This window comes from Rattus norvegicus, chromosome 6, assembly GCF_036323735.1.
Source record: "Rattus norvegicus strain BN/NHsdMcwi chromosome 6, GRCr8, whole genome shotgun sequence".
NCBI classification, from domain to species: Eukaryota; Metazoa; Chordata; class Mammalia; order Rodentia; family Muridae; genus Rattus; species Rattus norvegicus.
Genome location: NC_086024.1, coordinates 44,496,366 through 44,509,518, shown reverse-complemented (window position 1 = coordinate 44,509,518; position 13,153 = coordinate 44,496,366). Strand labels below are relative to the sequence as shown.

Genomic DNA, 13,153 nt, shown 5'->3' with positions numbered 1-13,153 from the left:
TTCCTCAGGTGGTTTTCCCAACGTTGCCCTCATGCTGAAGTCTTCCCCTGAGGTCTTCAGTCCAGTCAGGGGTAAATCCAGGTTTCCAGCACTCTACTACTCCTACCCCTCAACCTGAATGACACTCTTAAGTCTCTCTCCTGTCCCTTCTTACAGCAATCCTGACTGGCCCCAAATCATAGTCTCTGACTTCAGTGCAGGCACATTCTCAGCTCCCTGTTCCCATTTATCAGCCTGGAAAACCTCCCTAAGAATGACTGCAGAGGTCTCTTTCTCTCAGAAACCTGCTTTTCTCCTGTGGAGAATCCCCTGTGCTGCCGCTGTAGTGTTTTATTTAAAAAAACAAACAAACAACAACAAAAAAAAAACCCCAAACAAACAAAACACCAGGATATGTTTGGTAGAGTGTATGGTGAGGTGGGAGGGGTGCCTCTGCTGGTCCATGCTGAGGTATCCCTTCCCCCTGAGGTACAAAGCCATACAAAGCATACAGTGTAAAATAGAGTTTTTTAGGGCGTGGGGGGAGGAGAGTTGAGAAGAGAGGAGGAGCGAGAAAGAGAAAGGGAGAGGGAGAGGGAGAGAGGGAGAGGAGGAGAGGGAGAGGGAGAGGGAGAGACGGAATGTGAAACAGAGATGGGGAGGGGGGGAGAAGGGAGAGGGACAGAAAGGTGCAGGAGCAGAGAGAGGGAGAAGGAGCCAAACAGCTCCTTTCATAGCAAGCCAGGCCTACCTGGCTGTTGCCAGGTAACTGTTGGGCGGAGCCTAGAATGAACGATAACAGTATCCAAGACCCCAGTGAGCCCAGCCTCCATATTTGTCCAGACTTCCTGCTTGGTGGGATTCCCAGCCTCACTTTGAGCAGAAACATGAATGAATGAATGAATGAATGAATGAACAAACGAACAAACTAACGATTGAATACATCTATGGAAGAGTCTCCCTCGCCTCTGCAATCTGCAGAGGTGATGTCTCCCCTGGGAGGAGCACTGACCAGCATGAGTCAGAAACTTAGTAACCTATTGATTTCCCCAGATGGCTCCCCACCTATTGATTTCCGTGGGCTTGCTGCAAGAGCTCCTTAGGTCAGTTTCTATCCGTCACTTCAGCCGCCCCGTTCTTTGCTATTATTATACTCTGAGATTGGAAGCGGCACTGGACTCACCCTACCCATTCAGCCCAGTATCCTGCAGGATGCTGGAGCCAGACCACTGTTCACCCTCAAACCAAGTGCCCTCCTTCCTGAATGTCACTGGCGTGGGGCTGGGGGCACAAAGGAGGCTAGTAGGAGCCAGAGTACAACAGTGTCCCTTGGAGGATGGGGATCTCCTCTCCTTCTCCATCCTATATCTGTCATAAAATCATTTAGACAGGCTGGGCCTCTTTTATACAAACAGACCCTGCTCACAGCAGGTGAGGCGGTTGTATTTGTCACCACCCCCTGCAGTTCTGTTCTTTTCCCTTTTTAAAATGCAGTCACCGCAATAAATTAAACTTTCATGGCTCCATTTCCTTCTTTCCTATTGCGGAACCCTGACATATTTCCTGAAGGAAATACTTTTGGGATCATAATTGAAACACAATCGTTCATAATGGAAGCAGGGAGGCCGAGTGTAATAGAGTTAGCTCTCCTTTCTCAGGGCAGACATGTTAATTACATTTTCTATTTCCGCTCATTACCTCGGAGCAGGTCTCTGTGGGCTGCCCTGTTTCTCCGATTCCTCCTTAGCTGAAGGCATCTGGAGAGGGCACGATGAAAGCCATGAGCTCCTTGGTAAAGGTCCACCTTTATTCGGCCAGGGTTCAGTTTCTTTGTGGCGACCAAAGGGTCCAGCACTGAGCTCTGAGTCATCTTCAGGGCTGGCCCTACTGAGCTTCCAGCTTCCGGAACTCAGCCTCCTGAGCCCAGACTCCATTCAGACATCCTTCCCTCTGAACATGCAGGGGGAGGGGGAGGGGGAGAGGAGACACAGGGGTGTCAGCATACTCAAGGGAGCTGCCTTAACACAGAAAACCTGCCACCTAGCATAACTTTCTTATCCTTTGTGGGTTTGTTCATGTGTATGTGGAGGCCAGGGGTGGGCAATAGGTATCCTCCTCAATTGCTCTCCATCTTACATTTTTTTATGTGTGTGGGAGCTCAAGTCTTTGGACAAGCTAGATAAAGCTGGAAATCACATTGGGTTGAAAGCACGTTCATTAGCCATGTTGCGTCAAGTTCAGCACGCTCCACCTTGCTTACACGACCAGAAGAGAACCTGAAATGCAGAGCGAATGACATGGAGAGAGAAAGAGAATAAAGGAGAATGCAGGCTGGAGAGATGAGTTTGGACCCCAGCACCAACACAGCACCAGGCTCAGAGATACTTCTGTAATAGCAGCACTGGGTAGTTCAGCAGGTGGATCCCTGAAGCCCACTGCCCAGCCGGCCTGACTAAATTAATGGGTTTCAGGTTCAGTGAAAGAACCTGTTTCAAAAAGTTCCACGGTGGCTTAGCGGTTAAGAGCATTCGTTGCTCTTGCAGAGGACCTGGGGTTCAGTTTCCCAGTACCTACATAGTAGCTAACTAACACCCATGACTCCAATTCCAAGGAATTGGATGCCCTCTTCTGCCTTCTGGGGACAACGGGCACGCACATGGAGCATGTACAGACTCGAGCTCCCATCATCTCTTCATTCTGAGGTTAACTTCATAAAGTGGCCACAGGAGCTCTTGTAACACTGAACGTGAATGTGCTTTTCCTCACAAACATCTCTCTTCCTTTCTCACATGCTGCTTAGGGTAAGAGTCACAGTCATCTTTATTCCCGCACAGTGAGCTTTCCTTAGGCCGTTCTGGTTGGAGAGGAGAGTCTCCTTTCGGTGAAATCTGAGTGTGGTGGGTAGGAAGGAGAGGGGCACAGGGCATGAGCTGGGGATGCAAGTGGGTGTAATGGCAGGCTTTGGTGATTCTCCCTGTACTGAATGATTGAATGATTGAAGGAAGGAAGCAAACAAGCAAGCTTGGATTCTAAAACAAGGCAAAGGAAGGAGAAAGTCATGACATAACAGGGTCCCATTGCCTGTGTGCACTCCTGTGGGAATACCATAGCCGAGGATTGACTTTATCAGGGGACAGTGAAAAATGCTGTCCAAATGCTCCAGGGACATCTGTAGCAGAGCCTTCTTTCCCGTGTGGGGGTGAGGAAAGTAAAGGCCCAAGAAGAAACTGAATAGTACAAGCTAGAGAGTGTCAAACAGGCTCCAGGAGACAATTCTTACAGCTTTCTGACTTCCTTCCTGCTGTCACATAGGTGGCAGCTGCTCCTGTTCTCTGCAGCCTGTGCTGGATTCATCAGCCCACAACATCGTCGTCGTCGTCGTTGTCGTCGTCGTCATCATCATCATCATCATCATCATCATCATCATCATCACAATAATAATAATGATAACAACAACAACAACAACAATAATAATAATATAATACAAGGTTCAAATAAAGGACTCACAGGCTGCCCAGAACGATCTGAGGGTTTTTTTACTCTCCATATGGAGGAAAGGTTCTTCATACCCCAGATAATATGTTAAATTAGTAGAAATCGTTCTTTTTAGCAATTATTGTCTAGAACTGAGTAAGATGTAGATATTAATTGATGCAGCTTTTCTTTCATCTACTATTTTTGTATTATGGATACATTCTTGCAAATAATGAGCCAATTTTGCCTTGTTGAAGGAGACTTTTTTAAGCACAATTTGAGGTTTTAAAGGATGATTTCAAGTGAGGATTTCAAGGAGTCGCACAAGCCACATGAAGACAGTGTTCTCCTGTTGGTTGTTTGGGTAGATGGTGCATGTTTGAGGTCCCGTGTTGTTATGCAGGAAAGGGTGGGAACTCTCCTCCACCCTTCCCCTTCCTGCCCCACACTAGCTGAACAGGCAAGAGAAGGTCAGGGCAACTCATTCCAAAAGCTAGCAGGGACTAGGGTTTGCAAATCAGTGCTGCCCAGCAGGCTGGGCTTAAGCCAGCCACACAGTCAGAACTATACAAAAAGACGCTGAAGGAGATGGTTTAGGCTTGGCAGAGGTAGACATCTCAGTCTCTGAAAGCACAACTCAGAGGATGGGAGCTGAGCTCTATGAGAAAGCATTTGCCTAGCAGGTGCCAAGTCCGTGGGACTGAAGTGTAACACTTAATAATTAATATAGCTGTAGGATTGTGTGAATCACTTCTCAGTAAAGCTGATACAGTGTGACTAGCTGCCCAACCTCCATCCCCAGCACTTCTCTCAGAAGTGACCACCTCAAGCCTACTCAGGGACTGAGTGTCAGTGGCAGGTGGGAGGTGGAGGTTTAAGCACACATATCTTTTTAGCCACTTCCTACTGAGCTCTCTGGGGGTAGGGGATGGGCTGTAACATCTCAGGATCTCAGCACAGTTAAGGATGAAAAAGAATAGCATTTGATAATAGTTATCTCTCAGAGGGAAAGTCTGCCTAGATGGCTTCTAAGGAGGTCTAGAAAGATCGTACACAGTTGAGAACCTCGTGACTTGTTTGTGAAGTCCATGGAGCTTTCTGTTAGTCAGTTTGTTAACTTTCAGATCTTCTGAGAACCTTGGCCATGTCTGATGTTTGGTGACCTCCAATTCCTTAAAGAATGGACATGCAGAATTTGAATCTGATCATTATAACCATCCAGGGTCTCTTCCTCAGGCAATCTTAAATGCACTTAAGATGAGAAGCTCTGTGAAGGCCTTTCCTGCTGGGGAGATCTCTAGATACCACCCACGAATGAAAAACCTCAAGAAACATGTTAGTAGAGGCATGTGGAGAAAGAAATGTCATACAAACTCTCAAAGGAGTTCTAAAATCGAAATTAGAAGACTGAAAGGCAATCAGAGAATTGGTGGCTGGTGGAAGGCTTGATAATGGAAGACCCAGAGGTTGAAAAAGAGGAAGGAACTAGCCAGCTCAAAGCCACAAGGCAGAATGAAGCCACCAGAACAGATGTTAGACCCTGGTTTTCTGATGTGAAAGACAGGTGTCACGCTGTCTGTCTGGGCTTTATGTCTAAACGTAAGAACACAGATCAGAGAGAGATCTTTGCTGATTCAACTTCGTGCTTTGGCATGTAGATGCCACCCATCCCTCCCCCAGTAACTACTGCCATGTAAGGCATCTGGTTTGACGTTCACCAATAACAGTTCCCGGGGCCACTAGTAAGTCAGTGGGTCCCAGGGCTGTCAAAAGAACTACCCATAGTCCAAAGAAAAGGAAGCAGATGATGGGGCTTGGGAATGTTTCAACTGTTCTCTGTAAGTGGTCGTTTGAAACATACAGGGACAAAAATACCATGGCAGTCATGGTTTGTTTTGTACCGAAAACTCTTCTTTTTTTTTTTTTTTGGTTCTTTTTTTCGGAGCTGGGGACCGAACCCAGGGCCTTGCGCTTCCTAGGCAAGCGCTCTACCACTGAGCTAAATCCCCAACCCCTAACTCTTCATTTTTATAGGGCTTGGGATTCTCCTTCTCAAACTTGTGCTGCTCGGAAGCTCCATGCCTCTTGGTTGGCAGCGATGTGTTTTTCCTCCACTCTTTCCTGTTAGGCATTTCATTAAAGTGAAAGGAATTTCATGCCCAATTCTTCACCTCTAGCTCTGTGACTAAGTTTAGGTAAAGCTCAGCCTGGACAGGTTCTGCATTTCCACACAAACTGAACAAATCAGCCTCACTGTCCTATCCAATCACGATGTTCTCCTCCAGGGCAGGAGTTCTGCATGGCTGTCTACGCAGTAAAGAAGAACAAGAGCCAAGGCTCATGTTTTAGGGGAAGGCAAGGCTTTGTGGCTGGAGTCCCAGAATGGTATCTTGCTTCTACTGCGGGGAACCACGAAGGTTACTTTAACTATCTAAACGACACATTCCTCATCTTCAAAATTAAAGCCATGGACCCTTCTCAGGATGTTGCTTTGGAAAATGTGTAGAATATTCTTTAGCCCCTGGACCACAGTAGAATTTAATAAACATCAGTTATCATTTTTATAGACAGCTCACGGCATTCAGGACAGTATCATCAGGCAGCACCAATCTGGTCTCTAAAAGAATAGATGCATTAAACCCCATTCAAATTCGACAAGTTTACCTACAATGTTTTTAAACTCTCCACAAACAATGAAAGATGTGAGAGACTGAGGGAAAAGTGTCATAATTGAAACTTTTTCCCCAGATAATGTGTTGGGTATCTTTGACCATTAAGGTGAGTACACAATTACATTCTTATAGTGTTACTGGAAGCCAACACTGAAGCTAGAAACGATATGGTGTCCTGTGCCTTCATCATCTGTGAAGCTTCAGGACTATGACACTTCCTGGCGGTATGTTCCGGACGGTATGTCCTGATGCTGCATTATGGGAGTCATTTTACCAATTCAACAACCCATTTCACAGGGAAAGAGAGTGAGGCCCAGCGTCAGAGTAATACTTCAGTCCCACATAGCTGGTGAGCTTGAGCCAAGTTCCAGTCCCAGGCCAGGGTGACTGCAGTGCTCTGCTGTTCTCTACAACACCACACTGCCTCCCACGGTTTCCCGAAATAGAATTAGTAAGCCCAGCGTGACTCACGGTCTTCCTCTACACAAAGTCATCTCAAAAATCTTTGGCTTGGTAACAACTTTGAAGGGTAACATGTCAAATAAGGATCCTCCCTTCTCTACAATGGGAGAATTTCTCTTGTGATATCCATCAAGAAACCAGAGGGCACTGGAACACATGCAGGCACTCAGAGTTGAATACATCTAGGGATGCTCACCGAGGTGGGAATGGCATGTAAGCCTACTGCTTTGGACCTCACTCTCCATACAGCTGATGGTACTTAGGCCCAGAGATATTTGTTAAGTGTTCTAGAAATATGCTCTGAACAGCACAGACCAAGCTGTGTAGAAGAATGTTCTAGGTCAGAGATGACAGATCCCAGGGCCATAACTGAAGGACTGAAAAAAAAAATCACACCGCCAAACCACAAGACATTCAGCCTCAAAGATCCATTGCTAGCCCTCCAACTCACAGTGACAAGGTCTGCTCTTTCCACACTGTTCTCATGCAGTTGAAAGGACGTGCTCTGAAGTTGTCGCCTCTTTGCTTTCTGTCCAGTCTCCTTGACAGAATGGAAAGATCAACTCGAAAGCCTGAATCGGTGAGAGAACGAGCAAAAACCTTAGCCTCTTTTTCACATCTAACCCTGTAAAGGAGGTGATCTAGTTTAATTTCTGTCACTGAGATAATGTTTCCTGAATAAAAGCGACTTAGAGAAAGAAGAGGTTTATTTTAATTTATAGTTCCAGGTTACGTTCAGCAATTTCAAAGAAGTCATGGAGGAAGGTGTATGAGTTGATTGGTCACACCACATGTGCAGTCAAAAGCAGGGAGAACTGAGCAAACTCGTATTTGCTTGCTCTCTTGGGGTCAGCTGTTACCTTTCTTCACTCTCACACAGTTCAGGGTCCAGCCCATGAAATAATGCCACCCACATCCAGAGTGGGTCTCCCCATATCAATTAGCAACCAAAGCCCTCTATGGATGTGGCTAGAGGCCAACCTGATCTATATAATTGTTCATGAAGTCTGTCTTCCCAGAAAATTCTAAGTTGTGTCAAGTTGACAATTAAAACTAACCAACAAAGAAACTTTGCCAGAATTAATCTCAGTGTGTCAGAGGAGGGGCTGGGGTGAATCATGCACTGAATTCTTCTGTATTATGGGCAAGTTGCCACAAAGGAGGAGAAGATTTTCTATGTGAAGCTACTGAGAAGTGAGATTATTAGTTGCTTTTGACACAGAATTTCATCATTCAGCCCAAGCTGGCTTTGAACTCATGACCCATCTTCCTTGGCTTTCCAAGTGCTGAGATTCCAAGAGAAAATCAGTGTCCTGCTGAGATGTAGGATCTTACAGTTCATATCATATGGGATGGGCTTGTAGAAACTAAGTGGGAGAAATCTTCTGCGGGATGTGTTTCCAAGACTGAGTGCACTCTCCCATCCACTCACTGTTCAGTTGTCTACCAGGGCTCTTGGCCAGAGCTGCTTTTGTCTGAGTAAAGACAACTGGCTCCATTAGGTCAGCAGGCTACATGTGTGAATTCTTTCTTTCTCTAATCTTGCCTCTGACTGTGATATGGCCAACTGCTTGAGTTCCTGACTTTACCTCTCAGAAATGATGGACAATAACCTGGAACTGTAAATCAAATAAACCCTTACCTCATCTGTATTGCATCGGTCATGGTGCCTTGTCGCATGCGAATGAAAGGCACTAGGTGAAGGATTGCATGGCAGGTTTGAAAGGCTTGGAAGCACAGTGTATCCCTTCGGCTCAGAGTCTATTGGCTAGAATTTAGGCATGGAGTTGACACCTACAGTAGCACCTAACAGAGACCTTGGTGCAGGTGATCCACATGTGTCCAGGAAGGGAGAACAAACTGATATGGTGGTTTTGATAACCACTTGATAGTGTGTGTGATAATCATTCTTGTTTCTTAATGAATGCACAGGAATTTTCTGTTTGATTTCTATATTTTTGTACATATTTATGAAGCATAATGTGATATTTTGATTAATGTATACAATTTGGTGATAAGGCTAGTTAGCATATATATCACCTTAAGCTTCTTTCACTTATTTGAAATGAATCTATTAAAAATCCTTTCTCCTTACTATATACAAGGCATTAATAGTAATTATATTTGCCTTGTCCTGCTACAGAATACAAAGAGTTATTTGTTGTTTAAATGTAACATTGTACCTCTACTGAACTTGACACAATTTAGTCACCTGGGAAGAGTTTCTATTAAGGAATTATCTAGATCATCTTGGCCATGGAAATGATTGTTAATTGGCCCAGCCCATTGTGGATAGCACCATTCCCTAGGCTGGCCCCTGAACTGTGTGAATAAAGAAAACTGGCTCTGCTGAGCAAGGAGAATGCATGGGTGAATTCTTTGTCCTCTACTCTGGGCTGCAGCTGTAATATGGCCAACTTCCTGAGTTCCTGCCTTGACTTCCCAGAAATGATGAACCATAACCTGGAAAACTGTAAGCCAAATAAACCATTTCCTACTCTATATTGTTTTGGTCAGAGTATTTTAGCAACAGAAATGCAACTGTAACGGTTTCTCTTAATCAAATCTGTCTATGTCCCCTTCAATGTCTGGTCCCTACTTCTCAGCCCCCATGAAATTAACTTTTAAAAAACTTGTTTATATGAGTGACATCACAGGGTGTCTGTGTTTCTGCATATGGTTTATTTCACTGAGCAAAGCATTTTCTAGTTCCATTTATGTTGACAGCAATTTATTTGTATATACATTTTACTCATCTATCCAGCCATTGAGGAACATTGAGGTTTATTGCGTATCTTGGCTATTAGGAATCGTGCTAGAATGTGGACACCTTTGCCATTCTGATGTTTCTTCTTCATCTATATATCCAAGGCTACCATTACTGGATTGCACAGCACTTTTTCATTTTAGATTTTTTATTGGTTATTTTATTTATTTACATTTCAAATGTTATCCCCCTTCCCGGTTTCTCCTCCACAAGCCCCTATCTCCTCCTCCCTACCCCCTGCCTTTATGAGGGTGCTCCCACTCCTGCCTCAGCAGCTTAGGTTACCCCTAACCTGGGTCATCAAGCCTCCACCGGACCAAGGGACTTCCCTTCCACTGATGCCAGATGAGGCAATCCTCTGCTATACATATCCAGCTGGAGCCATGGGTACCCCTATGTACTCTTTGGTTGGTGGTGTAGTCCCTGGGAGCTTTGGGGGATTCTGGTTGGTTAATACTATTGTTCTTCCTATAGGGTTGTAAGCCCCTTCAGCTCCTATGATTCTTGCTCTACTTCCCCATTGGGGTCCCTGCACTCAGTCCAATGTTTGACTATGTACATCTGCATCTGTATTGGTCCAGCCCTGGCAGAGCCTCTCAGGGACCAGCTATACCAGGCTCCTGTCAGTAAGCACTTTTTGGCAGCAGCAATAGTGACTGGGTTTGGTGTCAGCAGATGTGATGGATCCTTAGGCGGGGCAGTGTCTGGATGGCCTTTCTTTCAGTCTCTGCTCCAAACTTTGTCCCTGCATTTCCTTTTGACAGGAGGAATTCTGGATTAATATTTTTGAGGTGGGTGCGTGGGTGGCCCCATCCCACAACTGGGTGCCATGCCTATCCACTGGATATGGTCTTTCAGGTTCTATCTTCCCTTTGTTGTGTATTTTGGCTAAAGTCTTCCCTGTTGGGTCCTGGGAACCTCTTGGGTCCCTGACATCTGGGACTTTCTAGTGGCTACTCCCAGGTACCCCACTGCTACACACCTACTTTTAAATTCTTGACCCTCTGTACTTCTCCCCCATCTCCTCCCATATCTGAATTGGCCCCCCTTTTCCCCTCCTCCTCCTCTCCTTCCCAGAGATTATTCTTTTCCCCCTACTGAGTAGAACTGTAGCATCCATCCTTTGGTGTGATCTTATTTTTTCGTGGGCTTCATATAGTCTGTGAGTTGTATTGTGGGTATTCTGGGCTTCTTTTTGGCTAATATCCACTTATCAGTGAGTATATACCATGTGTGTTCCTTTGTGACTGGGTTACCTTGGAATCTTGCTTTTCAGGTGTGTTAGGGTATGCAGGGCTTGATATGGTGGGAAAACTGGGTTCGAATGTTGTCAAGTAGCATTGGTTTCTGTTGCTTATGTTCTTGCATTTGCCTCTCACCATCTGTTTGTCTCTAGTGCTAACTGCCCTTGCTGTCTCTGACTAAAGCTTGTTTTTCCTGTAATCCTGGTTGTGTCAGAACTCCTCAGAGTCCAGCTGTTTCTGTGATTCTGGGATCCTGGGATCCTGAGATTCTGGGTGTATGAGAGCTCCTGGGAGTCAAGCTGCCTCTGGGATACTGAAATCCTGGTGTGACCAAGCTCCTGAGATCCTGTTGTGTCAGAGCTCCTGCGAGTCAAGCTTTCTCTGGGTGTTGCAGGAGTGGGTGGGGAGCCAGAGCCCTGGGTCTGCACTGGGCACAGGTGCAAGCTGGAAGGAACCTGTCAGGCCTCTGGCTGGGAGGGGGTTAATGATTCCCTGGTTCCTATGGAGTGTCCCAGTTATGCCAGGTGTTGGGAAAGGTTCTGTTGCCTCACCTGTGATCTTGAGTGTGTCAGAACTCCAGTGATCCTGGGTGTGTCTGATCTCCTAGGAGTCAAGCTTCCTCTGTGGTCCTGAGTGCATCAGAGCACCTGTGATCCTGGGCATTTCAGAGATTCTGGGAGTCGGGCTCCTTCTGGGTGTTGTGGGAGTGGGTGAAGAGCCGGCACTTCAGGTCTGCTCCAGGTGCAGATTCAAACCAGAAGGAACCCATGCCTCTGGCCGGATGGGGGCCTCTGCATCCCTGGATCCCCAGGGTCCTAGTTACTCCAGGTAGTGGGGCAGATGTTGTGGCCTCACTTGTGATCCTGGATAGAGCACCTAGCGTTTGAGTTTCTTTGTTGTAGGGTACAGAGCCAGTGCCCCAGGTCTGCTCCAGGCGAAGGTTCGAACCAGAATTTATTATAGAATTTGGGGACCTCCCATAATGTTTTTCATACAGCTAGTGTATATTTTCGTGAATAGTGTATAAAATTCCAACTTCACAATATAATGTCCACACTTTTATTCAAATGATGAAGAATGTTCTATTCTGTAGGATTGTAGCTTAAAGCTATGCAAGCCTTTAGTATCCCCTTTCAAAGCAGTTCATCAGGATCCTAGGAGTTTTCTTCTTATGTTCACCATTAGTACTACTGTCTCCAGCAATTTTTCTTGGTTTGTTAGACATTTCTTAATACAAAAGGGGATAATGCAATCTTGGTGCCATTTGTGTTTCTAATAGTATGCTTATTCAATGTGCTACAAAACTTTTGTCTGAAATTATATAACCTTAAATTACCTGGGAAGAGAGTTTCAACTTGAGACTTGCATCTATCAGATTTGCCTGTGAGCATGTCTGCAACACATTTTCTCAATTGCTCATTTCCATAGGAGGACCCATCCCATGTAGTCAGTGTCATCCCTAACCATATAGGCCTTGGATAGGTAAGAAAAAAGCTTAAGCAAAGCCAGGGGAGTAGACGGTAATCTGTGTTTCTCTATGGTCTCTGCTTTATTCCAACTTCTAGGTTCCTGTCTTGAGTTACTGCCCTAGGTTCCCTTAGTGATGTACCATAAGGTATAATCTGAAATAAATAAATCCATTTCTACCTAAGTTGGTTTCAGTCACTGTTTTATCCCAGCAGCAGAAATCTTTCTAGGACACTGTGTTCTGGTTCATATCTCTCTTCCCTCTGTCTCTCTAGGTTCTTTGTGAGAGTCTAACCAACGTCATCTCTGTCTGACTCTTGTTTAACCTGTGTTTTACTGTTTAGTTCATTTTAGGGGTCACAGAAATTCCAGACACCAAAGACAAAGAAATAAAGAAAACACAGGGGCTGTGTTAGAGAATCTTTGTTTTTTGCAGCCCATGTGCTGCCTAGTTGAGAAACTTAAAGACAAGTGATTAAAAATGGAGCTGACAAGTGTTATAATAAATGTGAGCACACAGACTAATGAGAACAGAGTGGGGGAAGAAAAGCAATTGTGCCTGGGGATGGTTTCAAAGCAGAAGCAATTTTTAAGATGAATTTTAAAGGATAAATAATGATTTCCAATGAAAACACATTATAGACAAATGCAAGCTCTCTGTGCAGTGCAATGATGAGATCAATAATGAGGACTTGAGCTTGGCTGTTGCTTTAGGAGTAGGAGAGCAGGGAGTGAGAAAATACAAATTTGAATTTAGATTTTGAACCCTGTGGTAGGAACATTTGCGTGCTGCACAGAGTTCTGTACTCTTCCCTTACAGCCCAGGAGGAATAACTGAGCAATAATTCGAACCTTGGTTTTTCAAGCTTGATCTCTGGTCACAATATCCATCTGTTCTTTCTTTCTCTACTTAGAAAATAAGTAAAATTCTATTTTGGGAAGTTAACAGAGAACACTTACCGCTTTGTTCAAAGTGTTCCTGTTTCCCTACCTCTCTCTTTTTATCCTTTGACTGTCTGCTAAGTGCTTATATAGTGCCAGGTTCTGAGACTACATGACAAGGTTTTCAATAAAGTCTCTGCCTTCAA

The 13,153-nt window shown here is 45.0% G+C and overlaps 1 long non-coding RNA gene across 1 annotated transcript in view; it reads right to left on the bottom strand.

Annotated features, from left to right (window-relative positions):
• Positions 1 to 1,815, bottom strand: part of LOC102555927 (uncharacterized) — a 49,523-nt gene extending 47,708 nt beyond the window's left edge. Inside the window, exon 1 of the long non-coding RNA XR_354696.5 lies at positions 1,678 to 1,815. This is a non-coding gene — a long non-coding RNA (uncharacterized LOC102555927). The remainder of the gene's footprint in view (positions 1 to 1,677) is intronic.
• Positions 1,816 to 13,153: the final 11,338 nt, after the last annotated feature.